Below are 19,175 nucleotides of genomic sequence, written 5' to 3' on the forward strand. Positions count from 1 at the left end.
TGTTTCTTGGGGGTGGTGTGGTTTTGTTTTTGATATTTGCCTGGGAGGTTTGATTCGCTTCTGAGAAAATCATCAGTAGTATTATACATGAATGTCTTCACAAAATATATTTTCAAAATCCCTTTATCATAGCAAGACATTGGTTTTATTTGTATTTGGCTTCTGCAAATCATTGAAACAAAGACCCTAGCAAAATATTACATTTACAAAAAAAAAAAAAAAAAAAAAAAAAAAACGATAGAAAAGAGGAAAATACAACATCATGTTCATATACAGCATTTAATGTTGAATTTATTGGATGTTTTATGGTAGTATGCACTGATGCTATATTTCTTTTTGTATTAATTTGTTGTTTCCATAAGGGGGCAATAACAGCCAAAAGTTAAAGCCTTTACAGAAAGAGAAATATGAGAGTTTAACCATAAGATGGTAAATGTGCTCTTAAGTTTAGTGATATAAACAATATGAGGAAGCATATACAGCACAGGTGGTTTATAAAATATACAAAATGTATTCATAATGGAGTACAGCTGCTTGAAAGGTGATGTATTACAAAAATAAAAACTATGACTGGTCATTTGGCAAAAAAATATTAAGGGAAATTTACAATGAAGCTATTAAAGTGCTGCCTTTTTTTTAATTTGGAAAACTTATGCTTTGAGCCTTCAAATATTTTTTCAGCTTTTCCTGACCAGAATTGGTGTTGTATCAATAAAGTGTAATTTCCTTCATTCCAGCAGTCCAAACTGGGCCTTAACATTTGTAGTTGGATGGATTCTGTGTCACAGTAATATGTCATTTGTTAAGCAAGAAAATGCAAGTTCAGCATGGATTAAGGTGCATTTTAAAGACACTTAGATAATGGGTGAATAATTAGGTTAGAGTTAAAAAAAAAAATCCAGCATAAAGAGGCAAAAAAAATAATAATAACAAAGCTACTGTACCTGCTTTCATTTTGGTCGATAAGTAAAAAGGGAGTTGGTGCAGACTGTTTGCTGGATGGTGTCAATGACCTCAGCCTTGAACTTCACATCACTGCCTGTTTTTCTGAACAAAAGTCAGCTCACGCATTAAAGCAACTGCTGCCCCACCGTACCAGCACTGATACGAGTTATAGTTATTACTACCATATTCAAAAAGCACCTTCACACTAACAAAGTGTTAAGATCATGTTACAGTGGTGTATAGCATTTTGTAATACATTATTTTATCAGCTTCCTGGTAGACAGTGGAAGCTTTGGAAGACTGTGAGTGTCTGGAAACGTCCGAGTACAAAAACACATACAGGTACAAATTCTGAGCAGTTGATGTAATTGTTGCGTCACTGGTGTTGATCAAATGTGATTTCAAAGCCTTAGATATTTTACAACGTTATTTTGTTGCCCCTTTAATGATTACATTGTTGTCATGATGGGTTTCCCCATGCGTCTCTCAGCCTTCTGATTGATCAAGTCTTTGTCACAACATCCTCATTTCCTAATTTCTATCATATTTCCTCATGTTTCTTGGTGGTTTCTGTGGCACTGACCTTTGACCCTGATGATCACTCTCTGCTCCCTTCAGATGGAGGTGCTGCTTATTGGCTTGGGCACCACAGTAAATCAGAGAATCACAATCAGAGTGGTGCAACGTAAATCACAAGAGATAAATAGCAGTAATTGAATTTCACTGTGTCTCAGTCTTAATCAATAACTGCCAAGGCAACATGTTGTGTATTTAATATGGCTCCTTGTCCATTTTTAAAAATGTGCCTAATTGCATCGTCACTCTGCTAAGTAATGCAGCAGTCATGGCCAGAAATATACTGCCCAAAATTCTGATGTTGATGAGTTCAGTGAATTGAATTCAACTGTTTGGAGAAGGTATCCTTTGCTTCAGTAAGACCAGCAACACCCCAACTTATCAAATTAGCCTTTACAATTAAAACTTAAGGGTAAAAAAAATATCATAGTCATCAGTACATAACCATGTGCACTGCACTGACCAGGTGCACACACTCAGTATGTCCCCTGCAGTAATGAAATAAAGTCCTCAAGGGGGAGATAGAGGACAAAACAGAGTCAAATCAGGGACTTGGAGACTTGAGTTGCTGCATCTGGTGCTTGTATGACATTAAGAATTAACTGGTGACACATTAAAGAGTACATTGTTGTAATGAGTTTACACTAAAGACACATTAGTTTCACAAACATTAACAAAATCCCTTCTTTAAACTGTGATTTATTGAAAGTCAGATGTAAAGTGGTAAAAGTCTAGTTTTGTAAAGCAAACAGAGCCAGCTGTGTGATTTTGATACAATCAGCCTGTAAAAACTGTTTGGTAGATACTCAATAAACAATATTAATTTAAGACAAGCAATAAATTCACTAATGTACAACAGTACATATCAATATTCCAATTCAAACTGCATCAAGAGCCACAATTTTTTTTTTTGTTTATCATATGGCCAAGTGAAGACCTCTAATTTAAGTTTAAATTCAATCAATAATTTTTTTACTGTATAAGTTGTAGTCAACCAAGTCATAGCTCCAGAATAATTAATACAATCAATGTTCCTAATAACAGAAGGTTTCATGTTGAGGCAGTTTAGAACACTGATTTCATAATGTTCTGAGGCAGGCAATATCTCTTTTATAATGTGTTTTTATGGTTCAATATGATTGACTATTGTCACAAGATAACAGCCCTGGATCTATAAAATGTTACTGTTTCACTATGAATCACATGTTTCAAAGCTTACTGTAAAAAAAAAAAAAAAAAAAAAAAAAAGAAAGAAAAGAAAGAAAGAAAGAAGAAGTGGTTTCCTTATCTTTGAATAGTAGCACAATCAATCTTGAATATTTCAGTACAGGATGTATCCCACCTCTTTCCCAGTGTCAGCTGGGATTGGCTCCAGCCCCTCCCACAACCCTTGAGAATAAGCAGTAAAGATAATGGATGGACGGATGAATTTCCATCCTGGAACATTAGAACATTACAGCTGCATCACTTTAATACATTAGTCTTGGGTCAGATGAGCGAGTGAAGGATTGCTGCAGTTTCCTGGACTTGTGGCTTCCTTGGCCAGGAAGAATGATTTATAATCACTGCATCATTTATTATGGTCACACCTCTTCATCTCCATTGTTTTGAACATCAGATGCTGCATCTACACAGTATATGATTTGAGAAGAGCCCTTGTTATTTTGTAAGCCAGATAACAGGACTTCACTGTGGTGGTACATAGGCACAGGAGGAGACAATTAGTTAAACTCCATCTGTTAGTAGGCCTTTTTGATACATTAACACATGATTCCTGGTTTGGTATGGTTTGATGATCTGTAACTTCTGTAACGTTTCTTTGCACAAACGTCACATTTTTGCATGCTCAGCAGTGTGTCCAAATGACCAGAAGGTTCTTCAGGTTATTAGCAATTCACTGGAATGCCTCTGTTTTCCCCATTGCACAGTTATCTCAAGCAAACTTATCAGATTTTTTTTTTTTTAATTCAGAAATTACAGACCTGTAAATTAAATTTTACCTAAGTTACATAAACTAACTTTAAAGCTACTCAAGGAGAAATGTAAGCAGAATACTGGGAACACTGGATGTTGCCCTGACTTTTTTGGTGTTCACTGAATCATGAATAGCAATATTGTGTCACTCTGACTATGTTTGAACAAACATCTACTCCACAGTGAATTTACTTGTTGTGATGCTTCATTGAGGAAACATATCATCACAAAATATCATCTTTTTTTTATGCACATTTCTCTCCAATGACATTTAACTAGAATTCAAAGTTTGGACCATAATCTGAAACAAAACTTGGAACTACAGCTATTTGTTATGTTTGTCCTTTACTGTTGTTATTGATTTTTATCAGCCTATGTGAACCTGTAAACTTTGTACCCCTTGTTGATATTCACTGCTGGAAGCTCTAATGGTTTACTCAGTCCTCAGTCATGATTGCTTCAGCCGCTGTACAGAAACACCGCATGGCTGGTAACATTAGTCACAGGAGCAAACATGTACACCACAGCAGTCTGTGGTCCCTTGGTGAATGCTCATTATGGTATAAACACTTTTGCAGTTTCTAGTGAATCAGCAAAGCTATAAAGCCAAGAGAATATTAGAATATTAGAGCAAATTCTAGGACACTTGGAGGCCTGACAGTTAAGAGACCTGTCTTCTGCTTCAGTAAGTGACTTTTTAACTACTCAATATTAATTATTATTATATTCATAATAAAGTCTGCAGTAAGCCTGGAGCAAAAATCTGCTCTTGATCTTTATTACCAGTCCATTGTCATTAATTTTTGATTGCATCTGTTATCTTTGTAAGCATGATCTCAGATCTCAGATTGGTAAATAGTTCTGTTGTCTGTCAGCATTATCTCCACTGGCATTTGTTGCTATTTATTGCCCATGATGGGTTCAAACTCTGCATCATAAAAACACCTTTCATGTGTCAAAGCCTCGTTTGTGTCCACTGTACAGAAATATTTTTTAATGGAGAACTGGAGAGGAAGGAGCATCTGTGCTGATAGAGTTCCTGAGTCAAAGCTTGGTAATCATATCATGGATAATGAACATTTGTGGTTCATTTTCTCTCAGCTGCTTGGTATCTTTATTGCGTCTTGTTAACTTTTCATCTTTCCATCCTCTATAAACAATTTGTGAGAAAACCTCCCACTTTCCTATCAGAGGAGATAACGGTATATGATGGAGCGTTGTAAATATTCATCCGACAGTATGAATATCAGATGTGCTTATGTTTTACATGAATCTTGAATGTATTTCCACATCATCTTTATCTTAAATGTTATCTATTTTATAGTTCTATGATAAAAGATACAGTGTGGCTACTTGGTATATAGCCATATATTGCAAACTGACACTGATGTAACTTGATTTATACTTACACTTTGTTCAAGCTATGTCATGAGGTCAGACTGTAGCTGAGGTGAACCTCCACAAAAATGCAACCTCATGATGTGTAGTTACATTTTTGATTTCCTGACATGTAAACCAAAATCTACCTGGATGTCTTTGGCAGGACTCCTATAGTATCATTATACATCCAGCATTAGTCCTTTAACAACTTTGTGTTTGCTGCTCTAGCTGTATTACATTACAGTTAACAGGTAGCAAGTAAATTAATTGATTTTACCTAATTGCTCTTAGTTAAATAAGCACCAGTATAGACAGGGGATGGTATAAGAACACATTAGAGTGCATGCTAACACATGCAGCTCTTGGACAGGATGGACAGGATGATGCAGGCTTGTTGCAAATGATCCATTTCATCAGCCAATGTTTCTATTTCAACCACTGGATTTTTAAGAATATTTTAAAGGAATAGTCAAGTGATTTGGAATTGCCCCTGTGTAAGGTTGGGAGACATGTTAGAGAAACATTTTTTTAAACGGTTCCATTTTTTTGCAGGAGATGCTGAGATATTCTGACTTTTAGTCTCCAGTACAGTTCAGGCACAAAAAGCCCTGAATTCTACATTTCCCATGATGGAACTCAAAAACATATTTTATTAGAATAATTATTAATATAGGTGTTTCACTAAAAATATGGAATCTCCAAGCCCAAGCCCAGATAACCTTGATGACATTATCATCAGATATAGTGAATGTTTTCCTCAGTCTTATGGAAACAGGTGACTCTGTCTCTCTCAAATTATATTTACATACAACAGATAGGGAAAATGGGGCAGTCATGACCATCACAACCAAGATTTTATAGTCTTGCAACATCAAGTAGATTACTCCAACCTACTTTTTCCTGACTTAACATTCCCTCTATCTGTCTCACCTCATCCTGTTCACACCAGCAGGATCATCCAGGACACTGTGTGCTGAAGATGCAAGATGTTCTTGTTCTTTGGAATTTACTTTTTCTTTTGAAGAAGAAGAAGAAAAAAAAAAACAGACCAAGCATTAAAAATGTTTCAGTCAGTTCTCCTTTCCCTAAGAAACAACACTAAGTTGAAACAAAAGAGTTAGTGAGACTGGCTGACAAGACACGTTCAAGACATTGCTATTTTTTGCTGTTATTTGCAGAAACAGTACGGTCTCTCCTGCCTGATGAGGAATTGATAGCACAGAGATGCAGAGGGAGAATCATAGTTTATGATCCACAAATGCAGAAAGTTGATAGTTGTACTGTAGGTTCTTTGAAGTATTAATTGCATTACTATTTTGTTTTCTTCTTTACATTTCTGTTCATGAGTTAAAAAAGATTTTCTTGATTAGAAATTGTTTATTTTACTCCTTACATGCAGTATATGAGGATTGTGAGTGTGTCCTAAACATCTGCCACAAGCAGGGCTGTAGATCGTTGTTCATATCTGTAAAACATTTACTGGCATTCAGTTGATTGTTCCTTTAACAATAATGTGTATGAACTACACACAGTTAAAAGTTCAGATTAGGAAACTAAGATTATGAGCAACAGTTTGGAAAAGGAGGTAAAATAAATAAATGTCAAATGTGTGATTCCCCAGTGCTGAGGGCCAATACTACACAGTGGATGCTCTACTTGTTATCAGTCCTTTAAAATGTAACCTGAGACCCTTAAAGCTAATGTAGTAGGTTGGTGATATGCTAACTCTCAGCTACTGCTGATAGTACGTTGGTGTGCCAAATATGAAAACAAACAGTGTAATGCATTCCTATCATTGGAGAAATTCGAAACTTGCCAGACACTGCCATGTCTATGTTGGTTGCTAAGCTATGATTGGACAAGATAATTTGCTTGAGACAAAGTCATATATACTGTACATTGCCAAAAATTACAGGATAACATTCATGGATTGGATTGTGTATGTTTTGTTTACTTATCAAAAAATTGTCTCCAAACTATTTCCATGTGCATACGACTCAAACACACGTGTCCACGAGCGCACTATTCATTCCTTCAGGCTCTTTATTTATTAAGGGAAATTAATGCATACAGAGTGGAAAGTAGTCGACCTTGGGGTAATTGACAGCAGATGATTGTTCCAGCATTTATCAGATATCAATCATTGCACATCGCTTATCACTCAGCATGATGTGATAGAACAAAGGCTGGCTGAAACCACCTGATCACAGCCATACAATCAGATCACACCTGTTTATTATAGTAATTTCTGGGAATTTTATCCAGGCAATACTGTTCCAGTGAGTGTAACCACATCTAAAAATGCACTTTAGAGTTAGAAATTCACATATAAACTGTTCAACATATTAAAAGAAAATGGATGAAATACATATGAAAAATTCCTAAAGCTCGAGGTTTTGTTTTCACATAGATGTGCTCTATATTAATGCTTCTGGGTTCACAAGCGCACACACATAAACATACACACATTTTTCCCATGAACCTGAACTGTGCTCGATCCTCAACAAACAGTGATGGCAGGCATTACCTCCACTTAATTCTGAGTAGACACTTCGATAAGGTCATTCACACACTTTCCTGTAATGTTTGCATTCCAGATGAATGCACTGAAACCAGTGACTAACAACCACCACCACCACTACACACACTTCATACTCTGTAGTTCTCTCTTCTGCCCACTTTGTTAGAGGAATAACATGTAAGTTCAGTTTTACAGTGACTCATGCATTTTAACTTGTAATGTGTTTAACTTTCATGCTAGGAATCTGCTTATCAGAGCACCCGAGTGTCTTATCACTTGCTGGATAAATAAATTTTGGAAATACAACTCCTGCATTCAGCAGTTTTTCCACAAACAATCTCAGTTCCTTTGGTATACAAACAATTTTTACTCTTGAAGTGCACTGCAGAGCACTGCAGCCAACCCTCAGCACTATTTCCTCTCCTGAAAAGTTACTTGATTTCCACTTCATAACAATGACCTGTCCTGTCCTGTGCTGTCTGTCCTGTTCACATCCTCCCTATCCTGCCCAGCAGTACAATATCTTTCAAATGCTCTTCGGGGGCGGAAAGCCTCCACTGAAAGTTGCAGGTTGCAGATATCAGTAAGAACAATGGTCAAGGATAAGCCGGGCGTCCAGCAGTTGTGCGAAACAGGGACTTCATCATAATTGCTGTTAATAATTACAGTTGTGATAAGCACCAGAGGTGGCATTTATTGATGGCAAAACTGTCTGAGGTCCCAGTTGATCCACAGCAGCTGGAGGAGTTGGAAGAGAGACTGGACACTTTGGATTTGGGACAGATTAGAACACTGTCAGGTATGTGGGATAAGCTGCTGTCAATAGGGATATGAAGATTACAGGGAAAAGAAAATGCTTTTAAAGCTTTTTGAGCTCTTTGCACATCAGAGGATCTTCATAAGCAGCTGGAACTCCAGAGGTGCTGATGTATTTTGAGCTCCAGATGAAGGAAGTAAATATTTCCTTGAGTGATTCACATCTTTGGAAATGAAAGTTAACCTTGGGAAAAGTCAGAGAACTGAGATATTTCAGTGCTCAAATTCAAAACAAGCCTCTCTGGTGTTAATCTGTTTCTAGAGCTCATATGAAGCCTGACAATTCTCACCCCCAGGACAGTGCAGGTCCTGACCTGGCTCATGTATTCTGCCTGTACTTAGGGGTCTGGACCTTTGTTGTTTGCTGTTAATGTTCTTTGATAAGTAATGTTCAAAGGCAAGACAGGATCATCTTCCTAACTTAATGTAATTAATGGATCTCAGAGCAACATAGGGAGGAAGCAGCGGTCCTCCAAGCAGCAGAGGCAAAATGATGCGACCGGGAGCTAAACAATATGTGGTGGCCAGGCCCCTGTACTCGGAGGACACCTTCGCCGAGAAGCATGAGAAGGTCTACAGGCATCGCAAGACCATGCTGAACCACATCCAGCAGTACTTCACGTAAGGAACAAGTGATACTTTTGGTTTTGATTTTGTTTCCAGTGTGGTTTTCTGTCCTTAAGATAATAAAAAAAGGCCATCAGGATTAGGAATGCCAACTGAAAACATTAGTCCATTTAGTCGACTGAATTTGAAAACTTAAGTTCAATTGCTGCTATAAAAAAAACATCAGTAAACTTAACTTGAAATGGCAGTTGGCATGAATATAGTTGAAGTTAACTTAACTTGAAATTTCTAAATAGTTGATCAATTGAGAAAATAAAGCTAGTTTTCTTGAATGGATAATGTAACATACTCATTTTAACTCAGAGCATCAGGTTTAAACAACAAATGATCATTAATTAAACAATTCATATAACTTAACTTTTGAGTTGAAACTAAGCTCATCTTCAAGGTGAGTTTGCTAAAAAGTCCACAATTTAACTTGTGTTTTTAAGTTGAACCAGATTCATTATTTTTACACAGGTGAGTGTGACAGGTTTAGCTCTGGGTAAAATGAGTCTTGTTGTTTCTTAAGCTGTACTAAAACTTCATGTAAAATGCAGCCATCAACTAACCTATGTTTTATTGAACTTTGGGTGCAGTTTAAATTACAATGGTTAAAGTCAAGTTTTGTGAGATAAAGTTCAGCTTCTGTTTTTGCTTCACTTACTTTACATAAATAATAACATATGATCTCATTTCATATCAATAAAATAAACAAGGAAGTAAATTAAGTGGTTACATTAATTGTCTGAGATACCACAAAGAATTTACATCTAAAGTATCAAATGTAAAACCACTTATTGTGCATGAAAAAAAAAAAACCACTGCTACTTGACTTTCTATTTGTTTCTGTTTGTCGTTGTAGATGTGACGCCAAGCGAGCCAAGAACACAGCTCTCTCTCTTCTGCCAGTCATTGGCTGGATGAAAATCTATCAAATCAAAGAGTGGCTGGTCAGTGACATCGTGTCTGGTGTCAGCACTGGACTGGTCGCTGTCCTGCAAGGTAAAGCTCAACAGCAAGTTCACAGCATCTGATTAAACTGAGAGGTGAAGATCTGATCGCTACTTTAAATCACAGTTGAATAGAGGCATTGTAACAATCTAAATGCAATTCTTCATTTCCTTCGGTCACTGGCAAATATGAAAGGAGGTTACGTTTTCACCCACCACAGCAGAGACACAGATTTTGATTCCTAGTATCTCTTGTTATAGTTGATGTGCTAAAATACTTACTACACAAAGCAACTCACAAAAGAAGCTGTAAATCTTACATTTAAAAATGTATAGTTAAATATATAGTAAAACATGGTTTTGGAACCACCCCCCAAATAAGATCTTGTTGTTTTGCTTCAGCTTACATTGTCTTGTTTTTGTTTCCCCCTCTAAACATAACTATGTTATCATTAACACTGGTGCAACTACTTGTAGATATTTGTATCTAATCTAATAGAATATGATAACCTTACAGCCAGTCTTTCCTCAGGTGTTGAATATGATAATTCAGTCTCTTTAATCTCCAGCAGCAGGTCAGAGTTATTATGCAACATGTCTATAAGATGTTCCTTTACTTTACAGTAATTTGTAGTTCTCAGTGGGGGTTAACTTTAATTCAGGTTAAGTTTAATTAGCATTTATGGAGGCAGCATTTTTAATGGAAAATTGATTTCAGAATAGATCATTTATTTATATTCACTATGTATTCTGTAAAGAGTGGCATGGTGGTGCTGTTGCCTCACTGCAAAAAGGTTCCGGATTCAGTCCCTGGTTCTGGGGCTTTTCTGTGTGGAGTTTGCATGTTTATGTGCCTGTGTGGGTTCTCTCCAGGTTCTCCAGCTTCCTCCCACAGTCCAAACACATGCAGGTTAACTGGTGTCTCTAAATTCCCCGTAGGTGTGAATGTGAGTGTGAATGGTTGTTTGTCTCTATGTGTTGACCCTGTGACGGACTGGTGATTTGTACAGGGTGTAGCCCCACCTCTTGCGCAATGTCATATTATTTTTTCACTTCCTTCAACCTATACTTCAAATTATCTCTGACAATGCACAGAAATGCCATGGCCTTAACAATGATTATTTTTACTCAGTTTCAGAGGCAAGATATTTTAGAGGAATTATCCTTTTTTCATTTCATATCAGTGATATGTTAATCATAACTATCTGTTAGTTAGAAGCATGGTTCAAAAAGTAGAAAATGCTGTAAAGTGAAGTAATGTGAAGGAAACAAGCATATGTTTTGTTTTTGTGCTTCAGGTCTAGCCTATTGTCTGCTGGCCTCTCTGCCTCCCTGGTATGGACTCTTCTCTGCCTTCTTCCCTGTCGTCATCTACTTCTTCCTGGGCACCTCCAGGCACATCTCAGTGGGTAAGACAGGCCTGTGTGTGTGTGTGTGTGTGATGGTTGAGATTAGGCACTAATGGAGGAGGGAGGATGCATTGTGTCAGCGAGTGTCCTCACAAAAATAGGAGTACAAGTCTGTGTGTGTGTGTGTGAGAGAGAGAGAGAGAGAGAGAGAGAATCTCTGTCCATAACTGCTCACTAAAACCCAGAACTATAATTTGCCATCTCTCTCTTTGCAGGTCCGTTCCCGGTCCTGTGTCTGATGATCGGCTCGGTGGTCACCAGGCTGGTCCCAGACGAGGGTCCCCCCGCCAACATCACAGGGTTTGAAGGGCTGACGAGAGACGAGCAGAGAGTGCTGGTGGCTTCATCTGTAACGTTCCTCGCTGGCATCATGCAGGTTAGACATCTCACCACAACCACTCAGTTCATCTCTTCAACAACTGTCACACAGTAAACCCTCCATAGTGGAATGACCCAGCTCCAAAACCTTGTGACAGGAAGCATCTCCCCTGCTTAAGTATACTTGATAAAAGACATGGAAATTTTGTGTTATTTGTGCTGAAAGGGCTTTATTACGCCCCATCAAAACCCAGTTTGTTTGTTTGCTGCTGCTCTCTCGTCTGTCAGTTTAATAGGAAGCTATAGCCAGAAGGTGGTTAGCTTAGCTGAGCATGAAGAATGCAAACACAGAGAATCAGCTGGTGACGTCTAAACATCTGTCTCTTCCAGCTGGCGATGGGTGTCCTGCAGGTGGGCTTTGTTGTCATGTACCTGTCAGACACTCTGGTGTCCGGTTTCACCACAGCAGCTGCTGTCCACATCCTGGTGTCCCAGCTCAAGTTTGTGTTGGGACTGACTGTTCCAGGCATCAGCGGTCCACTCTCTATCATATACGTAAGTACAGAACGGCTTAAATCTTTCTGTTTCTCACAGTCATAGAGTGTGTGTGTGTGTGTCATCTGTTGGGCTTTCATCTTTTCAGACCCTGGAGATCATCTTTGGCAAGATCACCTCCACCAACGTCTGTGATGTGGTCATCTCCTTGGTCATCATGGTGGTGGTGTTCATTGTAAAGGAGCTAAATGACAGATTCAAATCCAAGCTGCCAGTGCCCATCCCCATAGAGGTTATCATGGTGAGCAACACTGTGCAACATGATCCTTATACATGTTTCTATAGCCTGAGGCGTTGAAGACCTGTTAGTTATATAAAACAATCAGAATTACAACAAGAATTTGAAAGATCTCACTGTCTGTAATCCAGATATGAAATATGAAATATTTTGAGCTGTCATGTAGTGATTTGTATCGTTTCTTTTGCAGACTGTTATTGCATGTGGAGTTTCATATGCGTTTGACTTCAAGACGAGATATGGCATTGATGTCGTTGGCCATATTCCAAAAGGGTGAGAAATTTTTCAGTGTAATTGAATTGTCTTTCAGTGTGAGTGTGTTAAAATATCAAGAAAGAAATTACAGGTAGGAAGATTCAAGTCAAGTTTAAGTCAAGTCAACGTTATTTGCCAGTTCTGCCACATGTACAGGACATATAGAGACTGCGTTTCTCTCTCATCTGCAGTGTAGTAATAAATATACAAAAACAGCAAACATTTAACATTGTTATATATGGTATAAACACACACACCACTTCACATGGATGCTAATGTTGCTATATAAGAGTTGGGTGTGTAAATGGCTTGTTTCCACTGCTCCTCAATGACCAAAAACATCAGTTAATGCAGTTTTAATTCCTGCTACTACTTTTACTTGAAATACCACATGAATTCACATCTTGCAAAAACTCCTAGAAGGAGACCTACATCCTTTGTCGGAGTCAGTGTGAACCACTTGAACAGTGAAAGCACTGATCTGTTAGTCCTGGCCCAGTCACTATCTGTTTGAGCAGAGTCATTCATGAAGCAGGTCACTCATGGTGTAAAGATAATGAGGGCATAAAAACAATAATACATGTGTGTATCTGTAAGGTTGCACCCATGGGTTTTGATACAACACTTGTAAATAGCTTTGAACAGTTGAGCATTATCAAAACCTTTGAATCTAAAAGCAAAGTCAGTGACAAAATACAGGATTTTTTTCTCTCTGCCATATGCACACACTGGAGTAAAGATAACTTTACTGACCTTCAAACTGTTGTTTTGTTCTTTGAAATTAATATGATGTTACTTGTTGTCGTGATGTTGTTTGTGGTGTTACTATCTGAGATAAAGGTCAAATTAAGGATGCTATTTATAATACCAGAGAAATACTGTACATCAGCCTAAAAGTACCGACTTGCACAATTTCAGGTACGAGCCTCCAATGGCTCCAAACCTGCACATCTTCCAGGAGACAGCAGTGGAAGCATTTCCTATGGCTATAGTGGGCTTTGCTGTGGCCTTCTCTGTGGCAAAAGTCTACTCTGTAAAACACGATTACACCATAGATGGAAATCAGGTATGTAAAGATGCCAAAATTTACAACACTGAGGTAAAAGTCTTTGGTGATATAAATAAGAAGGCATGTTTTCTCTCTCACTTGGTTCTAGGAGCTGATAGCCTTCGGAGTTAGCAACATTTTTGGAGCTTCCTTCAAGTCTTTTGCTGCGAGCACAGCTCTTTCCAGGAGTGCAGTGCAGGAAAGCACAGGGGGAAAGACTCAGGTAAAGCAACATGTCTGACCTGTCACTAACTGTAACCTTAACCCTCAACAACCTCTGGTCAAATCTGAGGCAAGATCTAATTTCAGTTTGAGACAGGTTTGAAGCAAATTAAGCAACAACAATACCAGGGTGGAATATTTTTTTTTCTGTACTTAGTATTATGCAAATAGTCAAATGAGAAGATACCACTGTAAGGTAGGGTAGACATGTAACATTAACTAGAACCACCAGTTGCTTAGATTATCTTATCACAAAGGCTGGAAACAGGAGGAAGCAACTGCCTTGTAAAATGTGTCATTTCTACACTGTGATTTTAATATGACTTGAACAAATAAAACACAATGTCTTTAGAGGTACATGTGTATTTTGTTCAGCCAAGCCAGCTGTTCGAACCCTTAAGAACAATTCTGATGGTCTCATCATGCACTTAGTAGGAACCACATACCAATACTGGGTAGCACCTCCATTTGCTCTCAAAACCTGGCTTTGATTTCCACAAGGTGTTATAAACTTTTTTGAGATTCTGGTCCATGTTGACATGATTGCATTACAATTCCTGCAGATGTTCATGCAGTGAATTTCCCAATTTACCTCTTCCCAAAGAGGTGTTCTAATGGATTCAGATCTAGTGACTGGGGAGTACTAATATGTGGCATGAAGGGAGTGCAGTTTAACATACCATTCCTCCTCTGGCCTTTTCAGGTAGCTGGTTTACTATCAGCTATCATAGTGATGATCGTCACCTTGGCCATTGGATTCCTGCTGGAGCCACTACCAAAGGTAAACCTCAGAACTCCCTTTGACTCTAATATTCCTTAGAGCCTGGACTAGCTGAAATCTGACCTTTGACCCATTATACAGTCTGTGCTGGGTGCTGTGGTCATCGTCAACCTGAAGGGCATGCTGATGCAGTTCAGAGAAATCCCGTACCTGTGGAGGAGGGACAAACCAGACTGTGTAAGTTCATGCACAATGTGAGAGTAGTCATGGAGAAAGATTTTAAAAGCCTGAAATTTCTGCATTTGAAAGTTTATTATGACCATTTTGTGTTTTCTCACCTTTGTTCATGTGCAGATTGTGTGGTTAGGTACCTGTATTGCAGCCATCTTACTGGGGCTGGATCTTGGATTGGCTGCAGGCCTTGGTGTGGAGCTGCTCAGTGTTGTCCTCAGGGCTCAATTGTAAGTGTATGGCCACCAACCCTTTCTTGACTCAAAACTTTATCTATTCAGCTTGTACTCTTTCTTTTTTATAAATGGAAAGTTTGAGCTGCTTCTTGAGCTTTAGAAGTCCTTAGTACTACAATTTTTCACCACGTTAACAGCATAGCTCTAGGCAGTTTAGGATGAAATATCTCAACAACTTCTGAATGAACTGCCATTAAATTTGATACAAATATGCAAAGTGTCATTATTGAAGTTTGTATGTCTTTCAGTCCTCGCTGCAGTGTGCTGGCCAACATCAAGGGAACAGATATCTACAAAGACAGAAAGGACTATATTGATGTGAGTCGGTTTGCGTCATGTGTCTTCTGTAACTTATATTACATTTTGGTTAAGACACTTATCTGCTTTCTGGTGGAGATAATAAGTGGCCACTTTTTACTGCCTTTACCTTTATTGTATTGTTATTGTATTGAGTTATATTTTATAATGACTTTGACAGCAGTTTGGGTATAACAGAAATGACTCTCTCCAGATATATGAGCCAGAGGGAGTGAAGATCTTCAGGATACCATCACCGATCTTCTTTGCCAACATTGAGTTCTTTAGGAGCAAGCTGGTGGAAGCTGTAAGAGTCTATTGCATTTTTAAAGTCAAAAACAGTTCCTCAATTTAGCTAATTACCCAGATACATTTCTAACACTACATCTCATTCAGTAGAAAATGTTATGAGGAGTGCTGTAAAAATAACCAAATCAACTTTATAAGGTCATATTGTAAAAGACTGGAAATTATAACTTTACACATCTTATCTTTGCCCTGGTTCTGCCTCTTGAACTTGTGATTTATGTCACACTAATCTCTCCTCAGGTTGGATTTAACCCACTGAGAATATTGAGAAAGAGAAATAAAGCACTTAGGATGATCCGGAAACTTTTGAAGAAAGGTGACCTGCAGTGGACATCAGTAAGTAATGACTTTGACCTTGTTCACTGATAACAGCAGCACACACTTTTACTCTGGTAACACTTCCACACTACCATAAAAGTCTTATTGTTCTACTCCCTTTGTTTTTCTGTTCAGGTCAGCAGATTTGAAACAGTACATTTGTACATCTGTATAAAAAATTACAAGAATACCAAAATTGAAAACCAATGAATTCTGTGTAAAAATGACACTTTGAAATATACTGATGGTCGATGTTAAAGTAGCTGGAGAAAAGTTTGGAGTGTGATGGCATCAGCAGATGGTACAAGGTTCACCTGATAATTATGTCAACATGCTTTGACCAGGCCTGTGATGTGTAGAGAAGATGAGGGTTTGTTGTGTTTGGTTTACAACATGTCTACAACTCAATTTCAAGATTACAACATAGACAACAGACTATGATTGTGTCTTTCAGAATATGAAAGGTGAGGCTATAAAAGTAAACTATATGCAGTCAGTCGTTCAAAGTACAATTATGTGCCTCAGGTGACCAATAAGTACATTTAAACAATTGCTTTTTAGAAACAAATGAAGACAGAATACACACCTGCCAGTCGGCCTCTCCAGACATTACACCCATTTCATTTTTAGTCTCCTCAGTGGAACAGAAAATTCAATGGACACTTGCAGGGCACCTTATTGCATTTTGCTTAACTATATATATGTGTGTGCATGCACACACACACACATATATATATATATATATATATATATAATCTAATAATACCTCCCAATACAGAAAGGCTTCTTGAACACCTCTCTGGACCGATCAAGGAATCAGAGGACGAGAGCAACATTGAGGATCTGGACCAGCCGACTGACTTCAAGGACCTTCCTGCCCGGATCGACTGGAACGCTGATCTTCCAGCCAACATAATTATTCCGAGAGTGGACCTGCACAGCCTTATCCTGGACTTTGCTGCTGTTTCCTTCCTGGACATCTCTGCTCTGAAAGGACTCAAAACTGTGAGTTGTTTAGTCACAGAATCAAAGGTAGCAATTATTTCACTGAGGCTGCTTTTCCTGAATTACCTGAAACTTTTTTTTTTTGTTTGTTTGTTTTGTTTTGTTTTTTTGCAGTCACTGAAAGAGCTGATCCGGGTTGAGGTTGAGGTTTACATTGTGGCTTGTGATCGTAAGTATGAAATTACAGCATTCAAGTCCACACTCACTCAGACAGATCTGTGACAAGTTTATCACTGTCTGAAAAGTCTATCTGAAAGTCAGATTTTCCACTGTCACCTACGATGCTCTGTTATTATTTATTTATTTTTATTTTTTTGCTAAATTATATGTAGTTGTGGCCAGAATACATGTTTTAAATAGGGATTATATGCCTCTTTATTTCATTTTGTCTTCATTTGTGGTGGCAAAAATAATGTTTAGGCAACAGTATTAACTGAACAAGATTGATGTTTAACAGAATTGCTAAAGTGTTGGCTGGGGCTGATTGGTTTTACAATCTACAGCATTCTTAGGTGCTGAATTTAGAAAGAAAATGCTGATATAGTAGATACAGTTCTTAGCGTCATGATGTCTTTAATCCTTTACTGACCTCTCTGTGGAGTTCTTTGACTAACTTTTTCTCTCCTCACCTGCAGCTTACATCCTAGAGAAACTGCACGCTTGTTGCTTTTTTGATGATGAAGTTCAGCCATCAATGTTCTTCCTGACACTGCATGACGCCATGCTGCACATCCTCGAGAAACATCCGGAGTCCACAGAAAAGAAATCCGATTCTGAAAAGGTGAAATAGACATGGCTTACAGTTTTTGTTTTGAGAAACATAGAGAAATGCAATATTTGGATAAGGCTTCTGTCTGAATACATTTCATATGTTAGTGCTGTAAGTATGTACAGAATACATTACTCTTCATGTTGTTCTGCAGATTATAACAACAGTCACAGTTCACCACCCTGGAGGCTGTTTGAGGAGCAGAGATAGAAATGTATGTATCCACAGCACCTGCTGTGGTTTGTCTTTTACTTCAGACATTTCCTATACGTGCCATAATGTGTATGTTTTTTGGGAAAAGGTTTCCTTATTTGTCTTGTTTCTTTTATTGGTTTATTATTCTGGGACAAAGCCCATCTATCAGAGTTAGCTATCTTTATTTTACTACCTAAAACAGTCATTCTGCAAAGGTAATGGCTTCAGCTATAATGCAAGCTCCACGATTGCTTTTCATATTGTAAAAGTGCAACTGTTACAGCTTGATATGTGCCAAATGTGAAATGGGCTAAAGCGACTCTTTCTTCATTGGCAGGATCCAGATCCAGAAACCAAGTTCTAACTTCTGCATGAGACGATGATTCCTGGAAGAAAAAAAAATTCTAAAGACCATAGACCAAAGAGTGAATGTTTTTAAATCATGCTGTACACTACACTTATGTAATGAATAATGAAATACTGTTTTTAACTTTATTCATCTGACAATCTAAGTTTACCTACACCGTATGTACTGTAAGAAAATCAATTTCATGGTATTGATGTTTTTTATATTGTACATAGTGAATTTGTGGAAATTTTAGGTGCAACATATGTATTTACATGCTGTACAGTTATATTTTCATGATGATGACAATAAATTATCTTTTTGACAAACTGTTCTTGTTACGTCCTTCGATAACTTCAGTGATAACTTCTCTAACCGGTTTGAGTTTTATATTATGCTAATTCTGCTGTGTGAGCGCTTGCCTGGGATTGGTGGAATCCTTTACTGGCCCGCCTCTGCCCTGGATTGGCCCGGTGTCTCCGGGGGCGCACCACTCCAGGCGGCCCTGCACGATGACGTCAGCAGTATAAAACCCGGGTCAAGCCAATATTCACGATGGCTGTGATGAGATGTTAGCATCTCTCCCCGGGAGGTTTAAACTTCGGTCGGTCCTTAACGACCTTCTTTCCTCCCCCTAGTCCAGCTCCTGAGTGGAGTCCTCTTTTGTTAACTAGTTGTTTTACTTATATCTTTGAGTTAAGTAGCATCCACTGGGCCTTTGTTATCTTTTTGTTCTTTTATTGTTGCTTCCTTGGTGTACGCAGTCCCTCTTGGTTCATTAAAAAGTTTCTGCTTTTGCTGCAAACCTTTGACCACCTGGTGTTTATGTTACATCCTCTTCCCCTGGTCAGCCGGGCCTTTAACAGTTCTTAAAGTTCTGTTTTGTGTTTGTGGAAGAAGCAATGTGAAAAAGACTGGGCTGGCTGAAAAAT

At 38.2% G+C, this 19,175-nt stretch overlaps 1 pseudogene; it reads left to right on the plus strand.

Moving 5' to 3' along the window:
* The first annotated feature begins 7,909 nt into the window (after positions 1-7,909).
* Positions 7,910-18,573, plus strand: LOC108897443 (chloride anion exchanger-like; annotated as a pseudogene).
* Positions 18,574-19,175: the final 602 nt, after the last annotated feature.

Source organism: Lates calcarifer, linkage group LG18 (genome assembly GCF_001640805.2).
Source record: "Lates calcarifer isolate ASB-BC8 linkage group LG18, TLL_Latcal_v3, whole genome shotgun sequence".
Classification (NCBI taxonomy): domain Eukaryota; kingdom Metazoa; phylum Chordata; class Actinopteri; family Centropomidae; genus Lates; species Lates calcarifer.